Raw genomic sequence first — 27,019 nt, forward strand, 5'->3', positions numbered from 1 at the left:
TTGATTGTCATAATAGACTGATGGATCATGTTCTAGTTACCTCTCATCGTATGATGCAACGTTCAGACTCAGGTCTTTTAGAGTCAAATTCCATAATGGAATATACTTTCCTTCATATTCTAATGTGATATAATTGTTGGAATAGTGTCTAAGGCTATAACTATATTCGGTGGTGCATGGTCCTTTTGGGTTGCCTTCACCATAGCAACTTGAAGGATGATTTGTTAAGAGAGAGTAAATATTATAAGGAATAATATTTAGCTATTTGATTAATATAAGTCATAGATTAATTGGTATTAATTTGGTGACTTAAAGAGATTAATTAAATAAGAGGGTATAAACTGTCAATTGTTTGATAGTTAGACTTTAGACTATAAATCCATTAGGATGGACTTTGGACGGTTTCTAAGAGCTTTAGGATAGCTCAAAATAGTCCATAAGGATATCTATGGAATGGATTTGGATAGCCTTAAGTGAAGATTATCCAATTAGGGTTTAGGGTGAAACCCTTAAGGAGTCTAAAGGTATAAATAGGCCCTTGGGGTGTGGAATTCGTGGACAATCTTTCAGAACCTAAAGAAAGGAACCTCTGGCCGAATTCCATCCCCTCTCCTCTCTCCTAAATCATCTTGCTTGCTATTGGTGTTTGTAAGCCATTAGAGGAGTGACAATTGTGACTCTAGAAGCTCCAAGACAAGAAGACCAACAAGGAACTCAAAGGTATGATTCTAGATCTGTATTAATGTTGTTGTTTAACCTAATTAGCCATTAGAAGTCTTGGATTCAAAAGCATGTTTGATAGAAAGCCTAGATCCAAGCAATAGGGTTTTGCATGCGCACATAGGAAAGTTCTTATGGCTAAAACCCAACAGTGGTATCAGAGCCTAGATTGGTTTTCTACAAATTGTTACTTGAATGACTGAAACAAACCTGCAAAATTCGATTTTTTGGTTTTTGAGTCACTGACTCATCGAGTTCCAAAGTGGACTCGGCGAGTAGGCCTGACTCGGCGAGTCCATTTGTGTACTCGGCGAGTCCAAGCGTCAGGAAAGGCCAGATTCGGGATTTCTTTGTGTTTATCTTATCCAAACTTACCATAAACTAATTAGATCAATATGAATCCGTTTTTTTGATAAATATAAGTGTTATCTTGATCTAGTTAAAGGTAATTATCAACTAATTAAATATTTAGTTTCTTTATATGATAATTAATTAATTGTTTTAATTATTTTTGGTAATTATCCTCAAAGAAATCAAAGATAAATCAAATAAAGATAATTAAGATATTAATTGTTAATTGAAATTATTTGTTATTTGATCCTCCATGTTTTTAAATGTTTAAAACCTACCCTATAGTTTTGAAATTTAAATTTGTGATTAAAAGCTTTAATTTAGACAACTTAAATTTCAAACACTAGATTTTGAAAGGTTTAAAATACAACCCTATACTTATATGACATTATTAGAATAATATATATATGTATAACTAAATGCTAGTCTTACCGCTAGTAGGCCTCATTCACGAAACCGATCTATAAGGTGGGTATAAGGTTGCGGCCTATAAAATGGCGCTTAATGGGTGTACACTCACACCCACCGCTTGCTTGATTGGTGGAGGGTCGTTAGCCGAACGGGTAGGATAGGGCAACCTCATCCTCTCATTAAAAGTATAATAAGAAATACGAAGTAACTAAATCCTTTTTAAATTTCCCAATCTTAGTTACTTTAGGAAAAGTGAATTGATGCAATTCCATGAAATTACACTTTGCACCTTGCTAAGATGTTAGTGGAGCGTGTGTGGTTTACCGGCACACTAATTGGTTCTAAGCGAAGGTGGCGAAGGGTGATTCATTGTTTATCATAGTTCGATGGAGCGTGTGTGGTTTACCGGCACATCGAATAGGTGATCGTAACAATGAAGGCACCATGTAAATTTGCATGGTAATTCACACCCGCTTTGTGATCCTCGGCATCCCAGTCACAAACAAGAGGGGCATATCGAGATTTAAACATGCCATTGAATAGTTCAATGAATCTCATCCGAACCTAGGAATTCTCAAAAACACTTAGGACCAAAAGTTTAAGTTTTGTGATGGAGAATTAGTGAATCGTCATTCACTTACCTTCAATTTATTTGCATGTTGGATTACGGCATCCCTTTTCTAGTATGTAAATGTTATTGTTGGATCCTAGCCCTAATTTTTCTTATTGGGTGATAATTAGGGATTCTTGTTCTAATCTATCTTTGTCCTTTCTATAGATGTCAAACGCAAACAACGCTGCTGCTAGTTCTTTCACGTTGATGAGCCTTTGCCAAAAGGTCACCTTTGATGGAACGAACTTTGGCGAATGGATAAGATACATTCGCACCATTGCTCGCTATGAGGATAAAGAGTATGTCCTCGACGAGAAGCTCGAGAAAATCAACCCCGAAATTGCTACTCCCGCTGAAATCACCGCCTTTGAAACCCATGAGCGAGATGCGACGAAAGTACATTGCATCATGATCGCCACCATGAACTCCGAATTCCAAAAGTCCTACGAGGACATGTATCCATACGAGATGCATCAAGACTTGCTGGAGAGGTACCACCAAAACGCGAGACAAGAGCGTTACGAGATCTTCACCAACATGATTTCCGCCAAGATGGGTCATGGAGAATCTCTTACCGTGCACTTGCAAAAGATGCAAAGGTATGTCGACCGCCTTCGCAAGTTAAACGTTGACTTCGGCGAAGACTTGGCGATCGACATGGTGCTTCACTCTTTGCCTCCGATGTACAATCAATTTAGGATGACCTACCACATGAACAAAGAGGAGGTCACTCTAAGTAAGCTCCAAGGTCTCTTGAGGGTTACTGAGAGCAATTTCAAGGACAAGTCTGTTGCACCAACTCCCAATCCGTCTGCTGCTCCTGTCTTGGCAATTGGTCAAGGGAAGGGAAAGAAGAGGAAAGCTTCTTCAAATAACTATCGAAAGGTGAAAGCCCGAGATGGTTCCTCTTCTAGTGGGACAAAAGTTGATCCCTCTAAGCCCTGCTCTAACCCGAAGGAGGCAGAGTGCCACCACTACCACAAGATAGGACATTGGAAGCGAAGCTGCCCGGACTACCTGCAAGCCATCAAGGAAGGAAAGATCAAGCCATCTTTCGCAGGTATATATGCAATAAAATCTAACGATTCTAATCATGCTATTTCTTGGGTTCTTGACACCGGTTGTGGTTATCACATTTGTTCTAATGTGCAGGGACTAAAAGGAAGTAGGGATGTGGAGCAAGGAAGGATCAATCTAATCATGGGGAACAGAAGATCGTCGCCTGTGACCAAGACTGGAGTGTATTCTTTGGTGCTTAAGAATAGTTTAGTTTTAAATTTGAACAATTGTTGCTATTCGCCAGAAATGGCTAGAAACATCATTTCATTTCATGGTTTATATAGACAAGGTTTTAGATTTTCTTTTAATAATGAGAATGGTTCTATTTTGGCTTATCTAAATGGTGTCTTTTATTTTGAAGCTATACCATGTAATGGAATATATGAAACTGTTATGATTGTTGATAACTTAGGAAATGATGTTTTGAATATTGATTCTTCCACTAGTATGGATAAAGCATCCTTGTGGCATTGTCGTCTTGGACATGTCAACAAGAAACGCATAGCCCAACTCCAAAAGGATGGAGTGTTGGAGTCATTCGACCTTAGGGAAGATGACACATGTGAATCTTGTTTACTTGGAAAGATGACTAAGTCACCCTTCACGAGTACTTGTGAAAGGGGTGAGGGACTATTAGACCTAATACATACCGATGTTTGTGGACCTTTTAGATCAACCACGAAGGATGGGAACCGCTTCTATGTGACCTTTACCGATGATTATAGTAGATATGGGTATATCTATTTAATCAAGCAAAAGTCAGAAACCTTTGAAAAGTTCAAAGAGTTCAAGAATGAAGTGGAGAATCAATTGGGCAGGAAAATCAAGATGCTTCGATCCGATCGAGGAGGAGAGTACCTAAGTCTTGAATTCCACGATTATCTCAAGGAGTGTGGAATAGTTTCGCAATTGACGCCTCCTAGGACACCGCAATTGAATGGTGTGGCAGAAAGGCGTAATCGAACCTTATTGGATATGGTTCGCTCTATGATGAGTCGTGCTTCACTACCTATCTTCTTTTGGGGGTATGCCTTAGAGACTGCCGCCCATATCCTTAACCGAGTCCCTACCAAGAAGGTTGCCAAAACACCTCACGAGATGTGGACGGGGAAAGTTCCCTCGTTGGCACATATCAAGGTTTGGGGTTGCGAGGCTTTCGTAAGACGAGATACTCACGACAAGCTTGAACCTCGAAGTGAGCGATGTATTTTCATCGGCTACCCGCAAACTTCCTTTGGATATATCTTCTATAGACCGAAAGATAATGTTATCTTTGTTGCAAGGAGAAGAGTTTTCCGAGAGCGAGAACTCATAAGCCAAGGAGACAGTGGGAGGCAAATCGAACTTGAAGAGATTCAAGAATCGATAGATGAAGGAACCTCTACCGCTGGCGTTCAACCCGAGGAGGAAACTCCGGTTGAACCGATTGACGAATCCTTACCTCTTAGACGTTCCGATAGAGTTAGAGTTCAACCCCAGTTTTATGGTTTTCATATTACTACCGAAGGGGACACGTATATTAGTGATGGTACACTAATAAATCTTGATGAACCTAATAGCTATAAGGAAGCCATGGCAGGCCCGGAGTCTGCGAAATGGAAAGAGGCGATGGATAGCGAGATCCAATCCATGTGCGATAACCAAGTTTGGAATTTGGTTGATTACGTGCCCGAACGTAAGACCGTAGGGTGCAAGTGGATCTTCAAGAAGAAGACCGACGTGGATGGGAACGTACACACATACAAAGCGCGATTGGTTGCGAAGGGCTTTACTCAAACTCCCGGAGTTGACTATGATGAGACCTTCTCGCCAGTTGCGAAGATTAAATCTATTAGAGTGATGCTAGCAATTGCCGCATTTCATGATTATGAGATTTGGCAAATGGATGTCAAGACCGCTTTCCTTAACGGAAAGTTGGCTGAGGATGTTTACATGGCTCAGCCAGAGGGGTTTGTGGATCCGAAGCATCCGAATAGAGTGTGTAAGCTTGAGAAGTCCATTTATGGACTTAAGCAAGCGTCTCGCAGATGGAATCTTTGCTTCGATGAGAAAGTCAAAGAGTTTGGATTTGTACGAAGCGAAGACGAATCTTGTGTATATGTCAAAGCCAGTGGGAGTGTAGTAAGCTTCCTCGTTCTATATGTCGATGACATATTACTCATAGGAAACGACATCCCGACTCTGCAGGAGGTTAAGTCCTGGCTCGGGAAGTGCTTCGCTATGAAGGACCTCAGAGAGGCTTCTTACATATTGGGAATAAGGATAGTAAGAGAAAGAAGTAAGAGACTAATTGGACTTAGTCAGAATACTTACTTGGAGAAGGTACTAAAACGTTTTAGTATGGAAAACTCAAAGAAGGGAGAACTACCGATACAAGGAAATGCCAAGTTGAGTAAGACTCAAAGTCCGAGTACCGAAGCCGAGATAGCAGAAATGAGCCGAGTACCATACGCTTCCGCAGTTGGCTCAATCATGTACGCTATGACTTGTACTCGCCCTGATGTAGCCTTCGCTTTGAGCATGGTTAGCAGATATCAAGGGAACCCTGGCAAAGCACATTGGATTGCGGTGAAGAACATCCTTAAGTACCTTCGGAGAACGAAAGAATGGTTCTTAGTCCTTGGAGGGAGTGATGACTTGAAGGTACGAGGGTATAGTGACGCCAGCTTTCAAACCGACAGGGACAACTATCGTTCGCAGTCGGGCTGGGTCTTTACCCTAAATGGAGGAGCAGTGACATGGAAAAGTTCCAAGCAGGAAACCGTAGCTGATTCAACGTGCGAATCAGAGTACATCGCAGCGAGCGAAGCGTCGAAGGAGGCAATATGGCTGAAGAACTTCATCGGTGATCTTGGAGTTGTACCGGCCATAAAGGAGCCCATGGAGATTTTCTGTGATAACGAAGGTGCGGTTGCCTTGACCAAGGAACCGAGGGATCATGGTAGATCTCGACATATCGACAGAAAATATCACTTCATTAGACATCGTGTAGAAGAAGGAAAACTCGTAGTGAAGAGGATATCATCAGAAGATAACCCAGCAGATCCGCTTACGAAGGGACTAAATAGGGTTAAGCACTTACAGCATGCTAGGAGTATTGGGCTGAAGGATGATATTAGCATAGATTAGATTGTATTAGAAACGTATAATAGATGAATGTAATTAACATTTGATGATTAAATAAAGAAGTTTTATTTATGAGTAAAGTTACTATCACATGTTAGTTGTTTAACTATTGTTTCACTTTGCATGTTTTGACTTCCAGAATAATTGAGTTTATTAGGAATAATCGAATTATTCAAATGGTCCACAATCGTTCATATGTTGGGAGTAGATATGAATGAAGATTGTCGTGAATTGGTGTGTAGAGTGTCTAAATGGTGTTAGACATAGCAAGAGTTGCTGCAACGTTCATGTGTGCTTACGAACTGGTTTTGAGCATTGGAATAAACCCGCGCTTGCTGGAATCACCTTATGGAATACGATATAAAAGGTGATCGCAAGACGATAATATCATATGGTCTTAAAACCTAGATATATGGTTTATTATTTGTTATTTGATTGTGCATTGATAATGCGAAAACGCATCAGTAACTTGATGTTATAAAACGCATTGTTGTGTATAGTTGGTTAATGAATAAGTAAATGCATATAAGTCGAAGTTTATCTGTAAATTTTATCCTAAGAGGGTAGAAGAGATATCTTGGCCACTCGATGATTTGATTTGACTTATGTGCCGGGCCCGGTCAGAACTGAATTGATGTGTTCGATTAAGTTCTATGTCAAATAAATCGAAGATCGAGAAATCTAAATGCTAGACTAACCATTCCATAGGATTGTCAGCATGATATCTAACAGAGGACTGTACGATCCCTTATCTAAAGGACAAGATTGATTAGATCAGAGTTGACAGCGTCTTTGAGAGCTACGATTGCAAACCGTATTATACTTGTATAGTTACTAGACTTATCCAAGTGGGAGACTGTTGGAATAGTGTCTAAGGCTATAACTATATTCGGTGGTGCATGGTCCTTTTGGGTTGCCTTCACCATAGCAACTTGAAGGATGATTTGTTAAGAGAGAGTAAATATTATAAGGAATAATATTTAGCTATTTGATTAATATAAGTCATAGATTAATTGGTATTAATTTGGTGACTTAAAGAGATTAATTAAATAAGAGGGTATAAACTGTCAATTGTTTGATAGTTAGACTTTAGACTATAAATCCATTAGGATGGACTTTGGACGGTTTCTAAGAGCTTTAGGATAGCTCAAAATAGTCCATAAGGATATCTATGGAATGGATTTGGATAGCCTTAAGTGAAGATTATCCAATTAGGGTTTAGGGTGAAACCCTTAAGGAGTCTAAAGGTATAAATAGGCCCTTGGGGTGTGGAATTCGTGGACAATCTTTCAGAACCTAAAGAAAGGTACCTCTGGCCGAATTCCATCCCCTTTCCTCTCTCCTAAATCATCTTGCTTGCTATTGGTGTTTGTAAGCCATTAGAGGAGTGACAATTGTGACTCTAGAAGCTCCAAGACAAGAAGACCAACAAGGAACTCAAAGGTATGATTCTAGATCTGTATTAATGTTGTTGTTTAACCTAATTAGCCATTAGAAGTCTTGGATTCAAAAGCATGTTTGATAGAAAGCCTAGATCCAAGCAATAGGGTTTTGCATGCGCACATAGGAAAGTTCTTATGGCTAAAACCCAACAATAATCACATTTTAACATGTAGCATTTCTAGCTACCAGCTTCTTTAACAATGATCATGATACTTCAATTGATCGCTTTGATTATCTTTCACTTTAATCTTCTGGCTTAAGTCGGATGCTACATCAAACTGGGTTCTCTAAACCACGTAACATAATCATCTTTGTTAGACTCGATTTGATATGACCACTAGGGTCAGATTAACAATCATCTTCTTAGTCATTACCGAAACGATGGTAACGACAGGCATGAACAAAACATAATCAATTACTAGTGCATTGGTAACCTTGTGACTTTCCGTGATCCAAGCGTGAGTCCTGTGCTTCCGGTAGTATAGGGCTCTACTACCTTTCACACCTACTCATGCTCGTCCCAAGTATTGTCTCGTAGTTCTCCAAGTTATTATCACAAAAACAATTTTAACACATACAAATATGTCCAAAAAATTCTCTAGACTCTACTAGGACTTTTTCCATGCGTATCTTCGATCATCAATTCTGCTTCAACTCGGTTGGTGATGGAAATTTCAGACGATGGGATAACTGGTGGATTAGTGTCTATGTCCATAACTATTTTGGTATGAACTTGACCCTATAATGAGCATCTTCCTTTTGGGTTGCCTTCACCATAACAATTTGTAGGATGAATTAAGGAGAGAAAGGTTTAGTTATGATTTATTAATATATTATGAGATTAATATATTAAAGGAGAATCATATTGTTTAATTAATATTAGTCAAAAATTAATTAAGAATTAATTTTGTGGCTAAAAAAGATTAATTAGATTAGGGTACTGGAATTGTAATTATAAGATAATTGTAATTGGGCTATGGACCACTTAAGAATAATAGGTTGGACGAATTCTATGGGAAGCCCATAAGGAATTCGTCTAAGGGGTATTCTAAAGGAGTCCATGGGCTGCTTAGGGCCTAAGCAGTCATATTAGGGTTTCCTAAGTGCAAAACCCTAATAGCCTACGTATATAAAGACCCCTAAGGCCCCAAAAACGTGGCTAACACATATGAAGGGTTTCCTGGACGTTTTTGGCTGCCTCCTTTCTTCTATTCTTCGTCTAGTTGTTTAGTGGTGTTTGTGACTCCATTAGAGGTGCAACACTTGAGGCACTAAGCTTTCCGAAGCCAATCAAAGGAAGGAATTGATTGTTATTGATACATAACAAATGAAGGTAATTTCTAAACCCTAATTTGGTTCATATTATGATAGATCTAGGGTTTGAGAGAATTGGATGAATTGCATGTACAATAGAGAAACCTAGATCCAAGCATTAGGGTTTTATGAGCACATAGGAAAGTTCTTATGCATAAAACCCATCAATAACTTCATCTATTATACCAAAAATCTTTCTTTCTGGTAATCGAAAGTGTACTTCTCCCATACTAGATGTATTATTTATTAGACACATTCTAAAGGCAATATATCACTCTTACGATATCTTCTGATAGGTACCATTCAGTATCGTAAGCCTTCTCATTTCCTCCATTTACTCAATTCACTACGAGTCTTCACCATGATGTTCTGCACTTCAAAGCAGTTGTTTGGTGTATCGAGAAGAGGATAAAGATAGGGGAAGGTTTATACGCATATTCCTCCTTATTACCTCGAAAAATTATATACCTGTTCTAATATCGTAATTAAACGTTTAGAAATCTGAACACATAAAATTTCCAGATCCAGTCAGCAACATAGCATAGATCCGATCAAACGATAGCAAAAAGCATCACAAATTATTAAGCACATAAAAGCATCTTAGGCATCTTCCCTAATTAAGACAATGCTTATGTCTATTCAGGTGTACTTCCTAAAATATATTAGACACACTCCTCACGATCATCGCTTAGCATTCTAAGTTCAAGTCTAGAAATAAATCTTTATTCCTAGTTCACTTAAACTAATGCTCTGATACCAACTGTGACATTCCCATTTTCACGGCCAAAAAAGACCAATTTTGTTTATGCTTTATAAAAATCAGAGTACCTCTTTTAATAAAAATGTTGCAGAATTTGTTCTCAGTAAAACATGATAAATACGTTATCAAGGCACTTCCGAACAAAAATTATTTTTATTCATTTTAAAACATTTGGGATGTCATCGTCAATACAGAAACATAAGCATAAACAGAACTTACATTCATTATCACTAGTGATTTATATCTCCTTAATCTCTCAGTTTAATGTGACTTCATATCAACTCCTGTGATATAAATAAACTGAGTGGGTCAGCTTGGGAAATCTGGTGAGTACATAGGGTTTTCAACCCATAATAATCTAATTATTATGTTTAATCTTCAAATAATTAATCAACCCAATTACCCATCCCCATTATCTTATTTACTCTTAAGGATCTACCCTGAAAATCAGCTATTCCTCGTTCATTTGTTCCTAAGGAATTGGCACGAAGTCCACCGTCACCGGGTTTAGGCACTAAGTCTGAATAGTCGCCATGGTTTATACAACAGGCACTAAGTCCGCATAGTCGCCAGGGTTTAGGTACTAAGTCTATATAGCCACCAGGGTTTAGGCATCAAGTTTTCATGATCGCCAAGGTTTAGGCACTATGTTTGTATAGTCGCCAAGGTTTAGAGTACACCGGGTGAACACATCGTTCACAACACCTGTAGGTTACGAGTCTGCTAATGTTCCACTGGATTGTCTAGAATAGTACGTGGTTGCCATCCATACTCTGCTAGATGACGGGTCCATCATTTGGGTAAAAGGCTTCTCTCATTGTTCACCTCTAACCCTTACCTCATGGTTTATATCACCTCTCATCTCATCATCCGACTCATATTTCATCTACCATGTTTTACCCAACATATTTTGTAGATATAAAATACATATACAATTTAATTTATTTGAAGCATGTATAAAATCGTTCATGCAACATAGACAACAAGTATTCAGATAATTTATATAAAATAATTCGTATCTATGTGTAGGATGAAAGTAACTATGCACTCACTTGATAAGGTGGTGACGCAATTCTCGGACAACACTTCGTTTACTTTAAAACAATTTCATTCAACAAAACCTAGTACCATTACCACTAGAGTTTAGTCTAACATATTACCGATACTAATTAATAGTCTAGCTATTATTACTATTATATAACCGTTAAACAATACTCTTCACCCACTATGTATAGATAGGTGACAGACATGAAACACCGAAGGGCAGGATCATTTTGGCATATAGCACTTTTGATTCCAGCAACCCAAGCGGCCCTCCAAACCAGATTCCCCGTACCACGAGTGGTTAAAAAGATATTACAACAACACTTATATAACCCATAATAATAGCCCAAATAATTACCATAAGGTCCTAATAACGTTACTATAATTAATTAAAAGCTATATTAAAAATAGCGTAGGCGTAGCTCACTTACAGCGGGTTTTCTCGAAAACCGGGCTTCGCTTGGAGCAGCGTTTCCGAACCGAAAGACCTTTTTTCTCGGGACTCCGGGAGACTCGTGGCTTCCTTCGGGTTCTAGGGGTTTACCTAGGCTTAGGGGGGGTAGGGGGCTTAGAGAGAGAAAGAGAGGGTGAAAGGTGTGAGAAATTTGAATGATTCACCGTTTATTTATAGGGGTTTTATCGTAGAGTAGTCTCTAAGTTTCGTCCGTATCTTCTGCGTACGAGCTCTATTTTCTATGTTCATTATATCCATATGTTGGTATATAAAAGTACTATAAATTTCATTTAGACCCCATCGGCTAATTCTCATTGTAGCTCAGATTTAGAAAAATTTATTGAATTCGCCGCGCTTGAAGAGTAGAGACTAAGCTTCGTCCATATATTTCACATACGAGCTCCGTTTTCGTTTGTATTTTTATTGTTTACTCCTATTAATGATATCTTCATTTCTAGTTTAGATTATTTTGGCTAAAAATCGACCGATCTAAAATTCAAATTTCCAGGCTATTTACTATTATGCTAAATCTTAGAAAAAACATAACTTCCTCATACGAAGTTAGATTTGGACGTTCTTTTTTGGAACACTATCAGTTTACACATATACTACGACTTTCATTTAGATCGCTAAGGCTAGAAAGCATTTTATCGTAAATTCACTTTTTATGATTCCAGGTGTCGTACCGGTTTTGCCGTAAAACATCGACGCGTCATATCTTCTTCGTTATAACTCGGATTTCGGCGTTTTTTATATGTACGAAACCCTTGTGACATATAATATAACTTGGTTAAGATTATTTATTCTAAATAATATTCTATTAAAAAGTAATTTTTGATGCTTATTGTCTCTAAATTGACTAGCCCGAATTTGTGAGCGTTACAGTTTAACCCTAATTCTAGGATTTGTTCCCCTATTTAAGGGAAGTGGGAGCTAGGGTTTGTACACCCTTAGAATAATAGCATCCATCATCTCCCTTTCATCCTTCAAGAAACCCTAGCCTTTATATTGACCTTGTGAGCTCTTTGTGGTGGTTTCAGCCCTTGAAAAAAAAAGGAAATTGTGTGCTTGCTAGTTGGAAGAGTGTATCATTCTAGATCTAGCATCTCCTGCATCTAGTGGAGCTTAGGAAGTTATAAATCTTCCACCCTTTTGGTTCTATCTCCATATATCTAGGATTTATTGCATTTCTTGGTTCTTTTTTTAGTTTGGGTTGGTTAGAAGAGATAAGTTTGCAACTTTATAACTTATCTTGGTCCTTTAGTCTCTATGTCTTTTGGATCTGAAAATTGATCGTGTATTGTGCTCCATGCATGAGATTTTAGTCTTATTTTTCCATTTTGATCTAGTTTGAGTTCTAGACTTGCATTATGCATGCATGTTTGTAAAGCTATGATTTTTATGTTGGATTAAAGGTAAGAAAGTCTTCTAGAAAGTATGATGGATGCCTTGAAGGATTAATAGTTGCCCATTAAGTTGTGAGAGTTCAACATTCATGACGTGGCAGCCTGCTTGCCACGACGTGACAGCTGGTGCCATCGCGACTGTTTTTTCGTGAATAAGCCACGATATGACCAATGAGTGGTCATAATGTGGGAGTAGATTGGGGTTTGAATTTGTCCGTTGATCGTTAACTTTTTGACTGGTTTGACTTTTGGTCAAACTTTGAGAGGTGTTAAGTTGTATTATGAAATTTAGCCTGTGTTTGGTTTAGGGGGGCCGTGTAGTTGATATTGTGGAACTTTGAGTAGTGGATTTCAACCCTTCGTTTAGGTGAGTTTTCTCACTATAATTTGTACAGTAGTATGCGTCCTTGTGTGTAGGATGTTGTTACGATGTAGTGATATGTTAGACTAATGATTACTTGTTCCTGACTATTATTGTTTTGGACATAGTGTAGTTGGGTTGAGGCGATATTACTTTGTACTGTAGGCTAACATACTCGGGGGCAATCCAGTCTTTATGGCCGTGAGCCCGGGGGCAATTAGTCCTTATGACTATGGGCTCAGGGGCAATCCAGTTTTACGGTGTGGGCCCAGTGTACATGTATTGTATATGTATTGGTTTGTGGGGTATTTTGGGGAACTCACTAAGCTTCGGTTTATAGTTGTGGATTTAAATCTTTATTAGGTACTTATCAAATTGCGAAGGAGGGATTGTACGCACGCACCTCAACACTTTTATGATTCAGGATCATGCATTGTTTTTCTTATAACTTTGATTTTGAATTATGGGTTTTTGAAAAAATGAATTGATTTAATGTAACTTTATAAAAATGGTGTTTATTTTATTTAAAAATGAAAATTTTTATTCTGGAATTTGGGATGTTACAACGAATTTGCACCAGATTCCTCTTTTCAAGTGCATGGAATGTCATATACGTATGGTTATTATCTTGTTGATGAGATCTATCTTGACTATGTTGTGTTTTTTAAATCATTTTCATGCCGAAATGATTCCGGACGGAAAAAAAATTCAAAAGGGATCAAGATAGATCTAGGAAGGAAAAAATCACCCTTTGGTCTCATGCGTCTCAGTGTGGACCCTCTGGTCATGTGTCTTAGTGAGGACCCTCGGGTCTGACTACTCGGTTTGGACCCTATGGACTTGTCTCAGTGGAAACCCTCCGGTCCCACAACTTGGGTTGGACACTTCAGTTCGATCTCAATAAACAAAAAATATATCATATATATCACACAGACAAAATGCATAATATAACATAACTCAAATAAGCATAAAAGACCCTCCGGTCACACATAGATACCACTCATGGTAAAGTATAGTGAGAAGACTCACCTCGTAAGAACTCAGATAATCACGAACTTGAATCATCGGTATAGCCTCCGCCTATCACAATACGATAATTATCCCTAATAAGGAACGACTCCTAATGAATCTAGACCAACCCTTCTACAAACTCACGGAAGGGTAAAAGACCATTTTACCCATCTATGACCTTAATAGTCCAAAAATTGACCAAACTCTAAAAGTCAACCAAAAGCCAACAACAGGGCGTACGCTGCACGTACCAGCTCTTTATGTTGGGTGTACTCGGCTGCCATGCAGGCATTGGGGATGCTTAACCCGTACGCTGCGCGTACTGGGATTACGCCCAACGTACGTCACAGTTTCACTCTTTTTACTCGTTTGGTCTTAATCAGTTAAGACCTTGGCTCATATCACAGATCTGGACTCCCTAATAGCTCTTACTTCATAAAGTCAGTGACTTTAAGCCTTTGCATGGCTGATAAGGTCAAAAACACACAAAACTCTCACTCTTTTAGCTCAAAATGCTCATAACTTATGCATGGCTTGATTCCAACGTCCAACTCTTGATTTTTATGACACTACACCGCTAGATACACTCAAAGGGGTTGATCATAGTCTCTGGAGCTCAATATATCATAAAGTCTCCAACTTTTGGGATAAAACCCTAAAATACTCTACTATGATGCATAAATCAAAAGAGTGAGAAAGCTTGAAGCTTTATACCTCTACATGAAGCTCCTAACTCAGATATGCTCAAATCCAAGGGTCTGGACTCTCACTCCTTCTTCTCCAAAGCTTCCTTTGCACTCCAAGAACACACAAAATCACTCAAAGGCTCTCAAATGCACTCACAGGCTCTATGAATGAAGGTTTAGGGTTTATGAGGGTTTGTTGTCTGGGAATGGTAACTAGGAATGAGGCCATCATATCCTTTATATAGGGGACTCATCCTAAATTAGGGTTTTCACTCGGGGCCTAGTATGCCCAGCGTACTAGGTGGCTTTTGCGTCAAAAGCATGCACATGAGTCCGCTGAGCGTACACTCGCGTATTCCCCGCGTACTCATTCACCACCTTTTTTTCAATAAAGGGATAAAATGGACAAGTACTCAAAATATCAAGGGTTACAAGGTATACCTAGACTTGGGATGTTACAGATCAGTAGCTCGGGGAGTCGAGAGATTAGCAGTTTAGGGATCTGTCATCTAACAACGCGAGGTTTATTCGCGGGATTCTACAGTCAGTTTGTGAGGTGAGTTTTCTCCTTTAGGAATGGGTCGAAGGCACCAATTCCGGCCCATTTATGTATGTTGTAGGTTTCCAAACATTGGTCCGATGCCAGAGCAAGTCCGAGGAATGTTTGTATGCCTGATGTCTTCGTGATTCTTGCATGTGTCTGTTTATATATTTCCATACTTCGTATCGATGATGAGGCAAGCCCGAGGAATGTTTATATGATTCCAGATTTTGGTCTGATGTTGGGAGGGGCCCGAGAAATGGTTATATGTATGCTTCCGAACTACGGGTCAATGACGGATGGTACCCCATGAAGGAATGCATGTTTAGTTATACTTGTTGTCTTTGTGATACTTGTATGTGCCTAGTAGGGAGGTGAGTGTGGGCGGGGTCTCGTATCTCATCACCAGCTAAGTGTGGACGGGGTTCCATATCTCATTATTAGCATAGTAGGGGTGGGGCCCATGATATGCAAGGCCTTAGGATGAGAATATATAGTATTGTGTATGATTCTTTATGTGCTAGAATGATTATATGTTATTGTTTGTATATATATAGCGGGTGGGGCCCAGAGACAGACGAGGTTTGGTAGAAACACACATGTATACCAAGCGGGGCTAGATGCCATGCGGGGCCTGATGCCGGATGGAGTCCGAGGAAGGGGCAGGGGCCTAGTCTATGTGATTATGTGTATGGTATGTGGTAGTTTGGTGAGACTCACTAAGCTTCGTGCTTACATTTTTCACTTTTGGTTTCAAGTATTTCCAGTAGCAAGGGGGAGAGTTTGGAATGATTGTAGTGCACACACCATTTGTTTATCCTGGGATGTTTTACTCTGATATGTTTTAACACATGTTTATGATATTTTGAGATACATGAATTATGATTTTATGTGATGAATTCTTCACTATTGTCACACCCCCAAATTGGAACGGCGAAAACATTCGGGTGTTGAAACCGTCATTTGTAGTATCACAACAATTGCATCATAGTAATCAAAGTAAACACAACCATTACATTGAATATATATAAAAAGGTATTTACATCTGTTTGATTCATATTTGTATACACCAAAAGTAGCAAAATAAAGACGAGACTCTATATGCTCCGTCTTCTTAAAAGTCTGAGGTGATACCTATCTACTGATTTCCTGAGAATACAAGTGATTTTTGAAAGAGTATCAGCATAAAGCTGGTGAGTACATAAGAATGTTTTTGTAGTGAGAAACCAATCATTGAATTCTGTAAAATGTATACACGTATCCTAATAAAATCCAATATTTTCTAACATGTCTGTTCGTTACTGTATTTTGTTCAAAAACTTTGATTAACACTTGTATGTATGGTATGTTCTATTTGAAAATCTTGACTACCACCGGTATGTATAATATGTTCTGTTTGAAAACCCTGGCTACCACCAGTATGTATAGTACACTCTGTTTGAAAACTCTGGCTACCACCAGTATGTATAGTACGTTCTATTTGAAAACCCTGGCTACCACCAGTATGTATAGTAGTTTTATTATTTAAACTAAAACCATGTATTGTATACCTAGAATCCTCCAGTGTAATGTATAGTAGTTCTATTAATTAAAATAAAACAAATGAAGAATAAAATCATGTAAACAAAGGTTAGTTTATACTATTGTGAGTCGTAGAGCCATGGTTTATATGACCTAGTGACCTTTACGATGTTCTTCAAGTATCGGATATATGACAGTTATCACCCGAGGCATGCCTGCCTAACTGTAGCTAGCAGTTCAGGTGTGGGATTGTTAGTCCCAAATTGATCTATTCACAAATCTCACGCTCTCCCTCCAGGAGACTCTAGTTATACTATGATAGGATTTAACATGTACCCTGGAAGGTACAATTGAAGAGTTGTCACACAATCCTGTATTAACTAGTTTACTTGTAGTTTTGTATCGTTTTCTTATAATTGAAACCGTTTGTATACTTGGTAGAGTATTAAGATTTATACTTAAATAATTATTTACTGTTATACACTTGTTATCTGAACGTAGTAGTGAATATCATAAACTAAAGTTGCCATAGTTTATGTGTTTGCCCGAGTATGTAGTCTGAATCGGTAAAAACTATGTAATGAATTCCCCAAACTATACCCATTATAGTTTGCCTGAGATGTTACGTACTTGGTTTGTGAATTGTTCAGAAAACTGTGTCATTATGTTTTCAAGTAGAAAGTGTCCCTTATGCTCCGCATATTACAAAAGGGATAAAATATGTAAATATTTTATAAAAATGTGGAAATAGTTTGACTGTATCAGTTGCATAAGTTTTAAACTTGTTGAAATCGTTTTTGTCTTAGTTCACAAAAATCATTTGTGTTTGGCTAGTATCCCTCCTAAAAACGTTAAAAATCATAAAAAAACGTAGGGGTATGAACTCACTGTTAGTTGTATGCAAGCGTCGAATCAGCGAAACAGGAAATGAAGACCCTCGGGTTGATGTACGCAGCACTCAACGGGATCCTAACCAACAATTAATTACATAATTGTATTTTATTAGCGAAACCATTTCTTATAGTGTTGGAAAACACTTGTTATTGGTTTAGGAATGTTACCGAGACTCGATCGAGGTGGAAAAGTGGGTTCGCGGCCAAGATTCACGATGTGAAGGAGTTTGCGGTCGTGAAGGGGGCTTACGGCCGTGAACTGCCTCTTGAAGGGCTTACGACCGTGAACAGCCTCTTGAAGGGTTTACAGCTGTGAACTGTTTGCGGTCTTTGAATATTTGAAGATTTGAAGGGTGTACGGCCATAAAATCAAGAATAATGATATTAGATTTGGTGAAAAAGCGTTTTAGATACTTGAAAACATCCTCCAAAGGTGATTTCTTGATGATTTTCGGAAGAAATAAGGGTGTTTTGAGGATTCGCGGTCGAGAGGTAAAGAGGGAAAAGGAGAGTGTTTTCAGCCAAGAAGGTTAAAATGAGGGTGGAGATCCTGTATAAATAGGTTGGGGGTAAGGTCTGTGGTGGGGTCCACCTGGCACCGGCCGTAAACGGGTTTATGACCGTGAACTCCATTCAGGCTGTGAACTGTTTTTTTGTTCAAAGGAAAACTCAAAATTTCGCGTAGTTTTGGTTCCAACTCTTATATAAAGTTCAATCATACAACTAAATGATTTTCCAAACCAAAGGAATCTGACGAGACTCAATAAAATTCTAATTTTATTAACGGAAATCGGCTAATGGTAACAGAAAAAGATTTGGGTTGTCACAACTATGGTTTTATTAATGATTTTAAATGTAATTTTTGGAATGTATTTTTGGGATGTTTCAGTGTTTGGGTTACACGAAATCCAAATAATAAGGGTAATCCTTCAAGGAACAATCTCAAATAAAGGCAGTGATATGAGGCCACAATCTAGGGTTTCTATAGGATTAGAATACATCTAATTACCAAATATATCAATAAACATTAAATTTTCATTTTATCTCATAAATAAGCGATGACTGTTTCAAGCATAAATATAGAGAATATATTCTAAATAAGATTTTCCATAACCCCGTGAGGACGGACCCCCTTGAGAAAAGAACATGAACCTTTCGTTACATGAAATTTCGCAACCAACGGTGCGACACATACCACATTAATTAGAAATGATGCTAATAATTAGGTATTATGATGCTATATAGTATACTATGATTTATTTTATCTCTCTCTACTCACTAAGAATGACTCTCGCATTGTCATCCTCATTTCATGATTATTTTTTCTTCGCACATGTTGGAGGTCATTTAAAGCGACGAAATCACTCTACACACATAAACAAGAAATAAATCATAATATGCTTTGAAACCAGGAAATCAACATGAAAAATAGGGCCCTCGCTAGGGGAGCCTCCCCTTGTTGCCTGTAAGACTCCACAAGAGGGCGCATCCCCTTCACCCTATCATATAATCGAACCAAGATTGAAATCGTTTTATTCAAGCATGCACTTTATACCTCCTAACTTATCTAAAATCAAGATTCTAACTCCTTTGATAATCTGTAAATTCTGTTATAGTAAAATGAACCCGATGACATTAAATTCACCAACATTAATTAGTTCGGTCAATCCAATAAAAAAAAACTAAAGCCCTATTGGTGTATCATCCAAAAGAACTTTAAAAAACAAATCAGCACCAAAACAAAGAAATGTAACTAAACGAAAAAAAGGCATACATAAAAACTATGAGATACGTAAAATCTGTGAGACCGAGCCGATGTAAAACAAAACAAACTGAAAAAGACCATTGAGACGGGTTCGAAAAAATCGACATTAGTTTTGACTAGGCATACTTGTAAATGTTTTTTAAGACATACACTTCTCATTCAAATTATTTAAACATGTTATTGTACAAGCTCTAGCCAATAACTTTTTCAATGATTACTTTTACCACTAAACTATACCCGCTACAGTGCAAATTATTATATATAAATGGACCTTTTGTCGAGGCGCTTCTGTCTATGTGTAGATGGACTTCTTATACTTATATAAGAAGTAGGTATATATCTTGTTATATAGATATATTTTACCTAGATAGTAAAGTGACCCGTTTAGGAATTCCATGAACCAAGCCCTTTTCTTTTAACTCAGTGGTAGAGTAATGACATGGTAAGGCGTAAGCCCTCGGTTCAAATCCGATAAGGGGCTTTGTATTTTTTTTAGTCATAGTATTCATATTTGAAAGAAGAATAGCGATATTATTAATAGTAATAAAAAAAATAGTAATAAAAAAGTAACCAACTGTATAATATTATCGTCTAATGAGTTATAGTATATTAGTTGTTAGAGTATATTAGTTATAGTTATCACGAATAATGATAAGTCATCTGTTGAATCATCAAATCTTCCTATTTTCAATTAGGCCAATGAAATCCATTGTAAAGATTATAGATCAATCAAAGAAAAATAACATTTATAAGATAACTTATACAATGGATATAAATAAAATTTATGGGTCCCATAATAATTAATAAAAAATGTTTTTTTATTGTGGAAAGTTTTTGAGATTTTTACATTAATGAATTATGTTTGGTGTCATGAAAAAACTCAACAAACAGACGATTATTATAAATGGGTTCTCGACCCGAATTGCAGTTCCTTTTTTGCAAGAATAAGGTAGATGACTAGCACTATGAGTGATATGCTAAGACACATACGAGGATTTTACTAGTAGCATAGGTGGGTTGGCAAAAAATAGACGACTGTCTTTCATCCAATTAATGAATAGATCTTATAACTTTCATCCAAAGTGCAGAGTTTTCATTTTTCAATCGCCACATCCAATTAGCTAATAGGGAAATGTTGAGACTCTTAATAGATCCAAGCCCTGTGCCACCCACATTTTTTGGGGCAATAAGTGTTTCCCAAGCAACCCAATTGATACTTTTCTTCTATAATTTATTACACCATATAAATATTCTTCTGATTTTCTCTAATGTCTCGATGACACCGTCTGGGACGACAAAGATGGACATAAAGAAGGTAGGAAGATTACCAAGTACTGCCTTTGCTAGGGTTAATATACCTATGAAGCTAAGTGTTTTCACTTTCCAAAATGATAGTTTAGCATGAAAGTTTTCAATAATCGGCCGCCATGCATTCTTCAAGTTCATGTTTTCACCCATGGGAATGCCCAGGTAAGTGAATGGGAAGGATGATGATTCACAACCAAGAGGAGTAGCCCAGTTAGATACTTCACTAGGAGATGTTCCAACACCAAATACTTTAGACTTAATAAAGTTAACTTTCAACCCGGACGTAACATAAAAACATCTCAAAATCCTTGCTAAGTTAGCGATTTACGTCTCGAGCATTCTCCAATGAATAAAGCATCATCTGCATAAAATAGATGTGACAAACAAATGTTAGAGTTTGGGAATTTTATTCTGTCAAAAACCCATTTTCCAACCGTTGTCTTCATCGCCATATTCAACCCTTCCATCGCAATGATGAATAGGAAGGGAGAGAGCGGGTTGCCTTGTCTCACTCCTTTCTCCATAGAGAATTCATTTGTTGGGATTCCATTAATAATCACCGACGCTCTATCCAGTTCCAAACAATTACTAATCCAATATCTCCATTTACTTCCAAAGCCCATTTGCTCCATAATTAAGTCCAGATAAACCCAATTTACAGAGTCAAAAGCTTTGTTAAAGTCTGCTTTAAAAAGGAACGCGTGTTTGTAAGAATATAACCAAAATCAGGCCTTGATTAAAGAATCTTAGCATCGATCCTAATGGAATTATGCATTGGAAATTAACGAAAAGTTGTGGGTCTCCGACTTCGTGATCGACAATCAGTTCTTCGTGAGATTGTTACGATAACAAATTGAAAGGGCGAGTCATGTAGTCTGTGATGAACCGTTCGATTGGTGTAAAGTGATACCAACTAAGACTTATGTTTTATCTGGAGAGCGAAGTTCGGAAGAATCCCATCACCAGTTTCATTAAAATCAAGGGGTGTCCCAACTCTATCGACGATGTGTGTTCATGCAACTCGGACGAGGAGAAATGTGATCACATCCTTCTATTATGCCTAATGGCAAAAGCCGTCATGAATTTGATTTTATCTTGGTGTGAAATCTCATACGATGGATTCGAATCGGTGAAGGATATGTTATTTTTCATATCTTGGTATCTAAGCGCAAAAGAAAAGAAGTATGTTACATGTGATCTTATGTGGAGGATTGTGGTGTCACTACTAGAAAAACAGCCTTTTACGACGCTCATTGCGCGTCGTAAAAGGCTCAGACGACGCGCAAATGCGCGTCAAGGAAGGCCCTGTCATAAAGAGAGACGACGCGCATTTACGACGCTCGTTTACGACACGCAATTACGACGCACGTTTACGACACGCAATGCGCATCAAGGAAGGCCATGTCATAAAGGAAGACGACACGGATTCGCGTGTCGTAACCTTACGACGCGCGTGTTAATGACACGCAATGCGTATCAAGAAATCCCCTGTCAAGAAAGGTCATGTCATAAATGAAGATGACACAGATTTTTGCGTATCGTAAATTTAAATGTTTAAAAAAATATATTTTTATATTTATTAAATTTTAAATTAAATTTTCATTTAATGTCTCATAATAGAAATAAAATAACATATACAAAAAATACAATCCATTGCATAAAATTTAATGTCATACATTTCTATTTCTTACAATATATAAATTTATATTAGTCTAATCTACTATGTGTTTCATACTAACAATTGAAATGAAGAATGCAACTCTTGCATTTGCAGCATCTTATCTCTTTCAGCTTGAGCTTTCTTTCCTCTTCTAATTCAAGAGCTATTCAGTATCATCTACCCAGTAAGCACAACACAAGAAATAATGATATGATTTCCTTCAATGTGGAGACATCCTTACATGCTCCTTCCTCTAAATCTATACCAACTTTGACATTCTCAGCTAATGTTTTTGGTATCATTTCAAAGCTCTCTGTAAAATTTCCAATTACATATTGATCTAATCTGCATCATATCAATCATCAATCAAAAAATAAATTTAGTAAAACAAAAACTAATCATTCAGATTACCTACCCTGTCTCTGAGAAAGAAAACTCCTTCAGTTTTCTTGCTAATTCAATTTCAGTGGCTGCAGCTCCAGGCACAATTCTACTATCCATGCATAACATGTAAAAAAAATACAAGGAATAAAAATATAATTTATCCAAACAGTAATGCATTTTATCTTGTTACTAAACGCAAAAACAAGAAGCAACAAAATAATTAACTCTGACTTTAGGTTTTTCCTAAAAAAATTCCTTTCATTTCCCAAACTGCCCTCTCATTGTTTTTGGTGAAAGAAAAAAGAAGGTCCAGATAACCTTGTAAGTGTTTACACCATCATCAACAACCCTTACCAGATCATCAAGTATGCTATCTGTACTTCGACGCAACAAAACCGTTGTCATAGAGTTCCCGCCTTGTTTTTTTCTTACAATAGCACCTACACAACAAACAACAGGGGCATTTTTGCCTTTATAAAAAACTGTAATTTTTTCCTCTTGACATCAATCTCAGTCACCAAACCAAACAAACGAGAAATGATGTTTCATAATCATACATACCCTAGCACCACCAATTTCCTCTACAGAAATGGAGTCAACATATATATCCAAGATCATCAGGATTCACAGCACCAAGCTTCAACTGCAATTATATAAATTATTAGCAATTATATATATATATATATATATATATATATATATATATATATATATATATATATATATATATATATATATACACACTAGAAAATTTTGAGGCCCGTGCTAAGCACGACCCAAGGAGGGCACTTTGGGTATTTTTTACTGTTATCTAATATATATTGTGCTGATACCAAAAAAAAGTGAGAGTACAATACTATAAATAGATGGATTTTCAATGTACAATACATGAAAAAAAAAACATGGAAGTATGTTGCTATAATCAATAAATAAATCAAAGCCCATTGTGGTTACATAATATGATTTCACCTTATGAAAAACCTATCAACATCATTTGTAGTGGATATGGATATTGGGTGTTCAAGGCTTTTTCCAGTTGTTCCTTGGTTGCCTATTGATCTTTATTGCTATCTCTATTACTTGATTCGACATGGCCCAAAAAATTTAGCACAAATTAGAAGGATTTAAGACTTTAAAAGTTTTTTTTTACATCCTGCAACCATTAGAACATACTTAGTGCAATAGAATAGTTAAATGATTTATTATTTAATTGAACAAAGCCTTTGGCCTAACGGTAAGGAGTGATGCTCTCAAACGAGAGGTAATGGATTCAAGTCTCTTAGGAGACATAGGTGGTATTTAGGAGTAGGTTTAGATAGTTTGACATTTCAAAAAAAAAGTGATTACATATATCTTGTTAACGCATGATGTTTTGTGAAGCAAAAATGAGGCATAAATCCTATCTTGAACTCATTTTTATGAGTTGTTAATAATAATTGTATATGATATTTGTTTAGACATAACTCGATTATATTAAAGGTTTACTTTGAACTATCAAGAGTATATGAAGCCAGCCCTGCCAAACAAAAATATTGGATAAAACACCAAGAAAATATGGTTTTCTTTTAATTTAATTGAACACTTTTGGCGATCAGTATTTCCCAAAAAAAAAAAAAACAAATGCACACTGCTACTATTCAAGTTTGTGAAACTTAATTTTAACATGATCGTATTCTTTATAATGAAAGATTAAGTTCATATGGAATGATTCGCATGCTAAATTGCTAATCCAATAATAATATATAATATAACAGGAAATAAATATTATTATTATTTTTTCCTCTTAACCAAAATTAGCAAAATTTAAGAACTAACTTGACAAAAAAATGATATGTGAACATAAGGAAATTTGGAAAGTTACAATTATGCAAAATTTAAGATACTATTAGCATAAAACTATGTCTTTACGTTTCATCTGAATTTTTACAAGTAATGTTATATGTGTATGAGTAGTTTGGATACCATGTTGACTTGAATCAAAAGCAAAATGAAAAATTACAGACCTGCTATTATGAGGTTGATTGGTAGAACACCATCACATTATTACATCCTTTCGCATGAAGAATCTAACAACTACAAAATACAGATTTTTTGAAGATACAAAATATAAGAGCGATCAGAAAAATGAACCTATTTATTAGGGATTTAGTTTAAATGTCACAAATGGGAAAACCTGCATCAAAGGTAGTTAGTTACCTGTGCCTTGTGTAGGCCATCCACAGCTTCAATTGTCATTCTCCTATCCAAACAAATGATTTCCTCAGACTCCAAGCATTTGTTGTAGTAGTATAATGCATCATCTACCTCTTCTAGAAGTAAATGACAGCTGGAAATAGGATATAAAAAGAAAATTAGGTTATGATTTTTCCTATGTAATAAGTAATATGTAACAATAACTGAAAGATAGAAATCTTATTTTGCGGATATTAAGTTGACCTTCATGAAATTGGGATCTAATGCAACAACCATTCAACAGTCTTTTAGACCTTCCTGTGTAGCTACACAATTGCTATAACACAAAAGAAGAGGGTGTATACAAAATGTATCCTTTATCTACCAAGTTTTGACTGCTGATGAACAGATCTCAAGGACAAAACATGTATCGCTTGAAAGTTCATACACATAGAGATATTAAAAAGATCATTATAACCATAACTCAATCCAAGCTGAACCATTTTGAATATTAGTAAACATGTTTCAATCCTTATTTCCATTCTTTTCAAACTAATCGTTAAAAAGTATTTCAATGTATATACTTACAGGTGAAGATTTTGCATCCGGTTCACACAACCAATTTCGTCTTGCTTCCCACAAGCCCAGAACTGGTCGTGATCCTTAATTAGATTACTTCCTTACCCATGTTTCTTATCAGTGTTGAAGAGGAAGGCTTGAGAATCTGCTTGAGTGTTTTTTTTGTCATTCATTCTTCTTTTAGAGGCTGCAAAACATTTAAAATTTCACCAATTAAAGTTACAATAAAATCCTAAATAACAAATCGATTAACCAAAACTTCAGAAAAAACCAGTTGGGGAATTTCATCAAACACATGGAGGGCCATATCAGCTACTTAACACAGGTCCTTTCACGTACTCAGATAAACACATTCCGGATTAGAAGGTGAAAAAAAACGAAAGCCCTTTCCTTTGAACTGGGTTTGATTTCACCCCAATATTACTCTCAATGAACAAAAATAGAGATTTCAAATTACGAATCTTTACCTGGTTAGTGGCCAAACGATCATTTAAATGACCGCAATAACTCAATAGTGTTTCAGAGATTATTAGGGAGGAGTAGTTGAATGATATACATACAGTTGAGCTTAAGGGAATGAAACGGAATCGATCACCCTAAAATTACATCAACTTCCTCAAGTTGCTATGTGTTTCCTATCACAAATGTTACCAGAGGTAACTTCACCAAACCACTCACCGCCACCAACTACATCGCCAACATTTTCTTGCTCTTTTACTCCTCTATTCAATGACAGAACAGATACATGTACAGGAGAGAATATCTGAATATGTAGCTTTAGTAGCCAAAGATGGTTACTGGAGTAGGAAATTAGCGACAACACTTCAGGGGATCGAGAAATGAAGGAGAAGAAAATGTAGAGAGAGAAAAAAGTCTGAGAACCATTTGAAGAAGTTAACGAATTCAGATGAGAAATTAGGGCTCGCATGAAGCTGTATCTCTTCTGTCGAGAACCCTGTGGGTTTGATCTGTTCAAAAGACGGGATCATATTGCGATTTTGTTGTGGGAAAAAAGAGGATTGGTTATGTTATTAGGTTTTTTTGGGTATTAGAGAGAGAGAGAGAGAGAGAGAGAGAGAGAGAGAGAGAGAGAGAAAGAAAGAGAAAAAGAAGAAGGATGGAAATAAGGCAGAGGGAAACAATGGCGGCCTTTCAAACTTTTGGGATTTTCGTTTCCCCCCCTGCAAAAGAAGAGAACGCGCCTTTCGTTAAAAAAATATAAAGCGACATTTCAAGATGACACCCGTTTTTAAATAAGTGCCCTCCGTGTTTTTTTTTTTTGTTCGACATTAATTTTAGGGCACGAATAAAAGCGTGTCCACTATCCTTCAAATTTTAGAAGAGATAACATTATTTTTAGGGCACACGCTATTGCGTATCGTAAATCGCTGCGTGTCATTGTTTGTGCGTCATTAAAGGCCCTTTTTCTAGTAGTGT

At 37.1% G+C, this 27,019-nt stretch overlaps 1 long non-coding RNA gene across 5 annotated transcripts; it reads right to left on the reverse strand.

Annotated features, from left to right (window-relative positions):
• Nucleotides 1-22,422: 22,422 nt before the first annotated feature.
• On the reverse strand, nucleotides 22,423-26,658 carry LOC145029395 (uncharacterized). 5 transcript variants are annotated; one of them, XR_013676506.1, is made up of 9 exons: nucleotides 26,050-26,658; nucleotides 25,592-25,769; nucleotides 25,028-25,157; nucleotides 24,835-24,904; nucleotides 23,801-23,984; nucleotides 23,393-23,474; nucleotides 23,186-23,271; nucleotides 22,863-22,937; nucleotides 22,423-22,792 (listed from the first exon to the last, which is right to left on the reverse strand). It is a non-coding gene; the product is annotated as an uncharacterized LOC145029395 (long non-coding RNA). The 5 variants fall into 5 exon arrangements; XR_013676505.1 differs by having other exon boundaries at nucleotides 23,801-23,910; nucleotides 25,268-25,769; XR_013676503.1 differs by having other exon boundaries at nucleotides 25,268-25,769.
• Nucleotides 26,659-27,019: the final 361 nt, after the last annotated feature.

Source organism: Lactuca saligna, chromosome 2 (genome assembly GCF_052625555.1).
Source record: "Lactuca saligna cultivar CGN05327 chromosome 2, ASM5262555v1, whole genome shotgun sequence".
NCBI lineage: Eukaryota > Viridiplantae > Streptophyta > Magnoliopsida > Asterales > Asteraceae > Lactuca > Lactuca saligna.